General features: G+C 42.6%; 1 long non-coding RNA gene and 1 pseudogene across 1 annotated transcript; both read right to left on the bottom strand.

Moving 5' to 3' along the window:
- Positions 1-6,780: 6,780 nt before the first annotated feature.
- On the bottom strand, positions 6,781-6,897 carry LOC140583245 (U2 spliceosomal RNA; annotated as a pseudogene).
- LOC140583143 (uncharacterized) lies at positions 6,876-7,727 on the bottom strand. The gene is made up of 4 exons (XR_011985907.1): positions 7,568-7,727; positions 7,333-7,472; positions 7,012-7,169; positions 6,876-6,897 (listed from the first exon to the last, which is right to left on the bottom strand). It is a non-coding gene; the product is annotated as an uncharacterized lncRNA (long non-coding RNA).
- Between the last annotated feature and the right edge of the window lie 2,384 nt (positions 7,728-10,111).

Below are 10,111 nucleotides of genomic sequence, written 5' to 3'. Positions count from 1 at the left end.
TTTGTCCCCCTTGCACCTTGAACTCTCTACGATGGAGGTAGGGTAGGTCTTTATAGGAAACAAACTTCTCTGTTACTGTATTAACATCACTGGGAGGCTGATGGCTAACAGGGAGAGTTCTGGTGTCAACACTCACTGCAGGTGTATTTACGAGCGGTACTGTAGGAAAGGGCATGCACTGGTGAAGTTTCCTGCCTAATTCCTCATAACTAGTTAACATTCTCTGTAAGTAATCACCAGACCTATCCTCAACTAAGCTAGGGTTAGCAGCAAAAGTGGAAGTAATGTGCTGTTTTGTGCCCTCTGGGGTCATGGTGTCTATGTGATCTGAATCAATCTGTGGTGTCCCTGTCCCTGTGTTGTGTAACTCACTGTTTGGGTCTAAGTGGTCATGGACAGGGTTAACACTGCGTGTCTGGATAATGTCATCAATCATATCTTTCAAAACCAATAATGAACTTAACCCCATATCCTCTGAATCAAGCAAGGTTTCACTGTACATGTAAGCATTAATATACTCAAAACAACCTTCTGAGTCCCTGGCAAAAAGCTGAGACTGATCCCGACCTGGCACTGGACCAACACCTTTGGCAACCTGGAAAAGTTCATCCTCCAACAGGGTGAGCAGGAGCTTCCTGATGTCCCACACCAGGCTCTTCCTCTCAGCGTCTGATGCAACTTCTTCATCCATCTCAGGCATTAGTTACCGGATCTCCAAACTCTTAGCACTCAGGGATGTCCTCCATCCATGGATCAGCTTCCAGGTGGTGCTGGATGCCAACTCCCCGTACGGGCCACCAAGAATCTGTAACACTTCCCAGTTTTCCGGTCCGTGCTACGAGATTAAACCTGCTAACCAGCTGCTGCTGCTGCTGCTGCTGCTGCTGCTAACAGGATGAAAACGGAGATGAGTGAATTCTGTGTCTTATGTTCCTGAATGTCTCTCAGTTCTGATTTATTAAACATTTTTTCCATACAACATTTTCTCCCCTTATTTTCCTTTGCACTTTGTTATAAATTAGTTATGTTTTAAATAATGTTATCACAAATCATCTTTAAACACGTTCATCAATGGCATTTCACCTTATACAAAACAAAATAATTTCTTATAACCATCAGTTCCTTTTAACTACTGTAATTTGCTAATGTTACCTTCACATTTATATGTGCTACATTTACTCGTTCACTTGTACAACAATGCAAAGGAGAAACGACCTAAAACACAAACGTTAACATTACTAACTGTATTAATAGCCCTTATTTCTTAACCAAGTACAAATATCAGACTTTACAGTATTCAACATTTACAGCATATAAATTGTTTTAAGCTGGATACAATGCACTCGCTCTCCGAGCTGGCTATAACTTAACTTTTACGAGTTACTACACGTGCGTCCGCCATTCTAGCTCAGAACCTAGCACATACACATTTAATCACGGACTTTCGGACATTACTCAAAACAAAATCAATAAACATACACCCACCTACCAAAAATATATCTGTATTTAACATAAATGCATTTTAACCGAAGTTATTAATATGCTTAAATAGTTCCTACCTGCTAACAGGATGAAAACGGAGATGAGTGAATTCTGTGTCTTATGTTCCTGAATGTCTCTCAGTTCTGAGAGGAAACTACGTATTCCTGAACTATAGACACAGGTTCACTGCCATCTACTGGTCGATTAATATACCACTATTTTCTTGGTGCTAAGGGCTTAAACTTGACCAATTAGTTAACATGAACAATCGTTTTTTTCCCTTTGATAAATTGTAAAGTACTTAAGATCAGTAATAAATGAAATATTAAACATCAAACGTATACACCAACACAATTGTGACCACATATGTGGGTGTCACACTCCTATATCTTTTGCCTGATGCTAGCAGTTGGAACAGATCATGAGCAGGGTGTGAGGGGTCTTTTAAAATGTTTTTCGCTCTGCTGAGGAAGCGTGAGTTGTGCAGTTCTTCTAGAGTGGGTAAATGACAGCCGATGATCTGCTGGGCGGTTCCTACGATCCTCTGTAATGTTTTTCTCTGTGCTAGTGTACAGCTGGAAAACCACGCGCAGAGGCAGTAGCACAGGATGCTCTCAATGGAACAGCGATAGAAGGACACCAGCAGTTTTTGAGAGATGTTGTTTTTCCTGAGGACTCTCAGTTCTGTTGAGTTTGCGCCCCAGGACAGGTCGTCAGTGATACGAACACCCAGGAAGCGGAAGTCCAACACCCTCTCCACACAGTCCCCACTGATGTAAAGTGGTTTGGTGTCTGTTTTCTTTTTCCTGAAATCCACAACAATTTCCTTGGTCTTTGCTGTGTTCAGGAGCAGGTTGTTGTCAGTGCACCACGATGTCAGCCGCGCCACTTCGTGCCTGTAAGCAGACTCCTCTCCCCCAGAGATGAGCCCCACCACAGTGGTGTCATCTGCAAATTTGACAAAGGTGTTGCTGTTGTGGGCGGGAGCACAGTCGTGTGTGTACAACGTGAAGAGCAGGGGGCTCAGCACGCAGCCCTGGGGGGAGCCAGTGCTGACAGTGATTGCTGAGGAGATATGGGGGCCCACCCTAACCCTTTGTTTACGGTCTGTCAGGAAGTCCTTAATCCACAGACAGGTGGAGAAGGGGAGTCCCAGGTGTGACAGTTTGCACACCAGTCTGTGGGGGAGGATGGTGTTAAAAGCAGAGCTAAAGTCAATAAAGAGGAGACGTGCATAGTTCCCCTGATGCTCCAGATGGGACAGGGTAGCATGAAGAGCAACAGCTACCGCATCCTCCGTAGACCTATTTGCTCTGTAGGCATCAAAGGTGGGAGGGATAAAGGACATGATATGACTCCGGACCAGTCTTTCAAAGCACTTCATCAGGACTGGGGTGAGCGCTACTGGCCGGTAGTCATTCAGGCAGGTTACGGATGATTTTTTTGGTAAGGGGACTATGGTTGAGGATTTCAGACAGGGTGGACAAGTCATTAGACTCACCTTTCATGCTCCCCGGTAATTTGGTGTCATTTACTGTTTATTGTGCATATGGTGTATTGGGTCATTCCATGTCAAATCGTCACACTTTCGAACCTCATTGTCATGGATTTTAATGAAACTTGGCATGCTGATTTGGTCACATGAGTAACTCATGAAACTGAAATTGGGCGAGTCTTGGATCAATATTGTGGGAGATTTAAGCGAACAAAGTTTTAACTTTGACTTTGACTGGCTATATTTACCTTAATATAAACTGCACAGAAATGGTCCTCATATTGTTTTGAAGCTATTGCCCAGCTCTATCATGTGCCTTCCCCGTATGAATAAAATTCAATAAGAAAAAAACCTATATTTCAAAAATGATCAATTTTTTAATAAAGCTAGCTAATAATATCATGAACATATCCAGAAAATTTGGTCCTTGGTTTTTAAGTCGTTGCTGAGATATCTTGATGTAAAGGTAGCGTCACACAGTTTCATATCACTAATGGGCCTTTTTAATGGCAGCCAAACTGTCAGTAGCCCTAGAAAGGGCTACTTGGGAAAATAAGGAGATATCAGAAAGGGGTAAATTTGAGGGGAATGCCTCTGATGGTGAGATGGAGGGGGCAGAGGCTGCTATGGATGTAATGCATATGGTAAATGGAGGTGAGGAGAATGGATGTGAGGTGGGAGTGAATGTGGAGGAGGTTAAGGGAGAAGGAGAGAAAAGAGAGGGAATGTTTTGGGATATACTTTGTCACAAGGAGGCAGATCATTGCTGGAAACCATTCAGGAAGAAGGATGTGAGGAAGAAGAAGAAACTGGTGTGATGTTTCAGGAGGCACAAGACACTGAGGATGCCCAGTTGGACAGATGGTGTCCATGTGGCTGGTGTAAGGTGGGCTAGGAGGCTTCTGAACCATGTGTTTGGCTTTAGGGCACTTGTGTATTGTGCTTGTTTGTTACAAATTAAATAATTAAGCTTATAAACTGAACATAATATATTTTAAAGGTACATGTTTATATCACTATCTACGTGTAAAGGGAGCAGACACAGGAAAAATGTACTGAAGACCCTTGAAATGATATTTATTCCTGATGTGAAATTGCTGTTTTTGTTTTAGATTCCAAAGTTAACCTTTTATTTAATTTATCCCTTTTTCCCAAATAAAACGATGCATTTAGTTATAATCTATATTATTTTGATTTGGGGTCAGAAGTTCCAAAATCATCAGGTAAGTTAATTGATTTTATGTGTTTTAACTCCTAGACAGATGTAAATGATAAGCTCTATTTTTAAATAATTTATTGTCTTTTTTTTTTTTTTTTTAAATTAAAACTAGGATCCCTCATGGACCAAGACTTCAAGGGCATTTGTACAATTCACCTGTAACTGGATCTGCAGTCTTTTTCTCCCCACACCCTCTGCTTGTTCCCTTCTTCTCTTTCTGTCTTCACTCCAGGAGAGCTCCTCAGACATCTCCAGCCTGTAATTCCTGGGAAATGTCACCCTTGGAGGCGTAGCCCATTCTCAGGATCTCATACGTCACCATTCATCACAGAGTCACAACGCCTGCAAACATCTGGATAAAAGCAAGAGCCCGTTTTTTGAAACTTACACATTAAATTTTCCTCTCTTTACCATTTTATTCTTTTAAGCTTCATTCTGTTTAATTACATTTAGTATGGATTAAGGCACAGGCGGCCCGGAGGACATTCCCCCGGAGGACATGGAGTAGGACCCTCCAGTTCTTGCCCTATGTCCCAGTCCGTGGTGTCAGCCCCGTGACCAGAGTTTCCCCAGCCGAGGAGGTTATCGCCGTGACAACGGCAGGGTCAACGGAAAACTGGTCGGGGGCTCGGCTCCAGGAGGAAAAATCGGGGGTATGCTACCCAGACTTACCGCCTGATCCCAGCTTGGTCCAAGGGGGTCTTTCGGGGGACCCCATCCATTGGTTCCCAAAAGGAACCACCTGCGGTTTCCTCCGGCACTGGTACTGGCCTGTGCTTTTGTTCTGCAGGGTCCACAGTGTGGTCCGGTTCCTGTCTTGCCTGCTCCTCGATGCCCTCCGGCTCTGCCGACTCCTCGCCGTTTACCGGTGCTGTTCTTCCCTTGGCTGCCGCAGACGAGAGGAGCTCGTCCTTTCTACAGACCCAGACAGGACTCCGAAGGGCCCCCCTGGCCGCGACCCTTCTGCGGCACCTCGGAGCTTGATCTGTAGTCTTGCTTCCCGGTGGCTCTCCCTGGTTTCACCTCTTAGCCCGATTTCACTCTTCCAGCCCCCACTCCAGTCACTCTTGCTTCCCACTTTAGGTTCCCCCTGGCTCCCTCTCCTGGCCTTATTCTTGTTGCACTAGTTCCATTGCTTGTCTGGTTGTGTCCTGCCCTGTCTGTCCTGTGCCACCTTTGGTCCTTTTGGTGCCCAATCCCTCCATTTGTCTTCTTCTTCTATTTCCTTTGTTGCCACTTGCCCACTGACACCCGCAGTTTGTCTTTTGGTCCCTAGTCTGCATCCCTGTCGGGTTACCTGGCCTGTCATGAGTTGTGTCCTTGTGGTTTGTCTCCCCTGCTGTCCTTGGTTTTGCCCTGGTTTGTGTGTCCCCTTAATGATGCCTTTGCACCAGGAGGGCACAGGATTGGGGGGTGGGGGGGGGGGGTGTTACTGTCATGGCCTGCCCGTCCTGTCAACCTTACTCTCCAGTTCTCCTCCCTGACGTGGCCCTAATGAGCCACGCTTGGTCTTTATTAGTCTCACCTCATGTTCCTGTCCTTCTGTCAGTCACTACCAGCTGCCTTGTGCTTTCCCATTCCTTAGTTTGCTAAAGAGCCCAGGCCAATGTTCTCCAGTTCTGTCCTTGTCTGTTTGCGTCTCTGTGCCCAAGCCTGCCTGCCAGAAAAGCTCCCTGCAAAGGGGGTTCTGCCCTACAGCTTGCATTCGGGTCCTACTTCCCACCGGTCATGTGACAGAGGAATACAAGGTTAGTGCCAGGCAGAAATTAATATCTTTGATTTTGCATCCATTTGGTAACTTGTTGAAGTTATCTGATAGTTCTCTCGATTCCAAAGACATATGATTCTTGTGTGTGCATTATGCATATCCAAAGTTAACGCATGTTGTGTTTGTCGAGTTCGAAGGGTTAACTCATTTAATATTTATCTTATGCCGTACATGACTCATAGTCATTATGGACAGTAAGCACTTTATGTAAGTTATCCACCGCTCCTTTTCGTTATGCTATACAGCCGATTTATACATGTGGAGACTTATATGCACACACATTTTTCACATTCCACTACTTTCACACATTTTACTGTCATCGTACTTCTCTTCTGATGCCATTTTATGTATTTGTTTGTTTATTTGTAACCTGGTAGCTGCACACTGAATCTTCTTATATTTGTACAATGACACCAAATCTTATTTGGTAATCATGAATTACCAAAACCTTAAATACACCAGGATAGACTCAATTATTGCTGAAAAAAATCTACGCAGAGATATAAAAATTTAATATTCTCATCAAAATCACATGCACAGCAAAAAATGTAGGCAGTAACTATATACTGCTCTTCCAAAAAAACAACCTTTAGGTTCAAAACGACATCCATCGAGAAAAAAAATATATCCTCCTTGTATCGACAGGAATACTTTATCTGCATTGTGAAATAGCATAAATAATTTATGACAAAACAAAAAGCTTTTAAATTTACTGTACATGATTGTTAGCAAAATCAGAAATGTCAGTGTGGTAAGATCATGTACTTTATATAGTCAGTCAGTCAGTCAGTTCTGCCTTTCAACATCAGGGGGCAGTAGAGGTGCACCGTTCCCGGAAGCACTGCAATACCGGGTCGATGCGTGGAGCGGACGGGGCAAGCCCCACTTCCGGCTCCCTGTTCCAAAAATCATGTCATGTGATACTTCAGGAATCTGTCAGGGGAAGTACAAGTATTTAAGTGTTTTATATACATATATACTGTACATGTACTATATACAGACATTGATATGTATGCCACTTTGCAATTTACAAGACATGCAACCAACCTCTTCAGGCCCTTCAGATAGTTCATCTGGGTCTGCTTAGAAAGCTTGGCCTCAGCCAGCTCACAGAGGAACAGCTCCGTCTTTCCCCTTTCCTTGACAAACTCCAAGGAAGGCTCCTCTGGGTTCATGTAATACAGGTACCTGCTGACATTATCCACCTGCAAAGGAGAAAATGCACAAGAATAAATAATAATAATAATAATAATAATACATGGAGACATGAAGTGTATTTTAATTTATAGATTAATTTATTTTTTATTTATGTATAATAATACAATAAATATAAAAGAGAATAAAAAATAATAATACAAGAGTACTCACCTCCTGTTTGAAATTCTCGTTCTGGAGATCCATTTCCAGATACAGGGCAAAGCCCCAGCAGAGGATGGTCCAGAGGATGTTTCTTATGTAGTCCTCTTTCGGCCATCAGCTGCCTGGATGTGTGTTGGACATCCCTGGCACTGCAATGTAGAAAACAAATTTTGTCATATCCATGTTGCATATCTGTTTCACAATCAAAAACAAATCTGTGAAACTGTAAAGCTAAGATACTCACACTTGAATGGACTCGCCACTGCTGACAGCATGCACCTCTTCACTCTCCGCTGGCTGCGTGGTCGTGGCTGGCTGCGATGTGCCTCTTCCACTGGTGGTCTTTTGCCTCAGTGAAGGGGGGACATCAGAAACCACCATGTGGCGACGCTCCGGCTCGTCAATCAGCCTTTCAAAAAATAAACAAATAAATCATGTTAATAAATGACAGACAAGAAACAACATGTGACGTGTAAAGACCAAAAAGGTCTTCCACCAACCTGATAACGCTCCGAGGATTGACATCACCCAACACATCCACAAGTTCTGAGTACGTGAAGATCCTGCCCCACTGTAGAATGTCCTGCACGTCCCGCTTTGCCTTTTCCACAACATGCTGGATGGCATCCTTAGATGCTGTCTTCATGCACACCCTAGCCAGGTGCACTGACAGGACTGCCTGCGTCTTCTTGCAGACAGGGCAGAGCAGGGCATGCCTGATGGGAGCACTGGAAACAGAAACAGACATGTCATGGGAAAGTCATTTTATGATGTTCAGTAGTACACGGTCACATTCCTGTCAATATCTCAATTGTTCAGTCCTCAGTGGTCTGGATAACTAATACTTGCATATTTATTATCATGCTGCTGACTCCAGATTGAGAAAAGCAATTAGTTGGTAAGAAAAAAAACTGCATATTATCAGGAATAATAACGGCCGGGCAGCAATATATTACATATTTGATATACAGGTCACACACACAAGGCCCCTTGTCCTTGGAAGGGTTTGACAAATGTCTGAATATTAACCTATTGCTGAAATAATCTAGCAAACTTGAGAGAGACAATTTGTCTCTAACATGATTTCAAAAGAGAAATAAAGTTAAATATAAGATAATTAAATTCATGTTTATAAATTTTAGGCATGTGTGCATCACAGACATGTATGAAAAAGTCATCAAAGAAAGAAAAGCCCAAGCAGCAGCAGGAGGACAGGCTCAGTCTATAATGCTCCTAATATTTGCTCTAAAGCTACTGGGCCAATAAACATGTGTTTGGGCTCTTTGTGGACCACAAATCCTATACTTTAATATGTAATATAAATCATCTGTGGTTCCAAACGCCGTTACTCCGCCGTGCTTCCGCCAACCGCAACACCCGACATACCCTGCGAAAGGTACAGCGATTCTGAGCAACTTCCCCATTATGATCCTATTTAGATTTCCCAGTCTTTACCCTGATATTACAGCCCAAATTGCGCCACCCACACCAGACGCCTCGCTCTAATGCACACACGCGCTCGCTCACTTTCTGCAGCGAGCCGGCCTTAAAGCACCAGCATCCGAAAACCCTGTGGGTTAGCAGACTTGGTACACTGCATATGGTGAAAACCCTGTGGGTTAGCAGACTTGGGACATGACTGATGGAGAAATCCCTGCTGGTTTGTGAAATTGGTATATTGTGTTGTATTTGGTAAGAATTACTTTTAATTTCATATATAATCTGCCTCTGTGGTCTTTCCCCTGTTGCTTGTTTTTTTCTGCTTAATAGTTACTCTCATTTGAATTCCTGTAATCATCTCCATTGTTCAGTGCTCAATGCCTTGGTAAATGACATTTGCATATTAATTCCAATGCCGATGACTCTCAGGCTGAGGAATTTGTAACTAAATCGAAATTAAAAGTATACAATGTTAGGAAGGCTAACTTTAATGGTATGAGACGGAAATTAGAAACTGTAAACTGGACAGAGTTAAATAGCAAAACAGTTGAAGAGGCATGGGAATTTTTCAAAAGCAGATTGTTGCAAGTGCAAGAGGAATTCATACCTGTTTCCAGCAAAACTAAATCTAGGAAACGACAACCAAGGTGGTTTACTAAGGAAATTAAGAATAAAGTCAGGAGGAAAAGGGCTCTGTTCCACAATTGGAAAATAACTAATGATTTCAAAATTAAGCAGGAGTATCTAAGTCTACAGGCAGAGTTAAAAAATAACATTAGGCTATCCAAGAGGGATGTAGAAAGAAAAATTGCATTGGAGGCTAAGCATGACAGTAAAGGTTTCTTCCAATATTTCCAGAGCACTAAAAGCTGAAATCACTAATTTGCAGGATAGTAAGGGACTTATAATTGATAACGAAATTGATATAGTAAATGAGTTTAATGATTATTTTTCAAGGGTGTTCACAATAGAGAACACAAGTAACTTACCACCAATTAATACGAATACAGCATCGTCTATGACCAATATATGTATAACTGAGGTTGATGTGATACTAAGCCTAGCTAAACTCAAAATAAATAAATCGCAGGGGCCTGATGGCATCTTACCTATAGTCTTAAAAGAGATGAGGGATATTATTAGCCAACCTTTAACTTAAATATTCCAGAAATCGTTATCTGCGGGTGTGGTACCATCAGATTGGAAGCATGCTAATATAACACCCATATTCAAAAAAGGGGATAGAAGTAATCCAGCAAACTATAGGCCAATCAGTTTAACAAGCATTACTGGAAAAATAATGGAAGCTATAATTCAAGTGAAAATGGTAGATTACCTAGATGCAAAT

Source organism: Paramormyrops kingsleyae, chromosome 25 (genome assembly GCF_048594095.1).
Source record: "Paramormyrops kingsleyae isolate MSU_618 chromosome 25, PKINGS_0.4, whole genome shotgun sequence".
Classification (NCBI taxonomy): Eukaryota; Metazoa; Chordata; class Actinopteri; order Osteoglossiformes; family Mormyridae; genus Paramormyrops; species Paramormyrops kingsleyae.
This window is presented reverse-complemented; position numbering and strand designations above follow the sequence as displayed.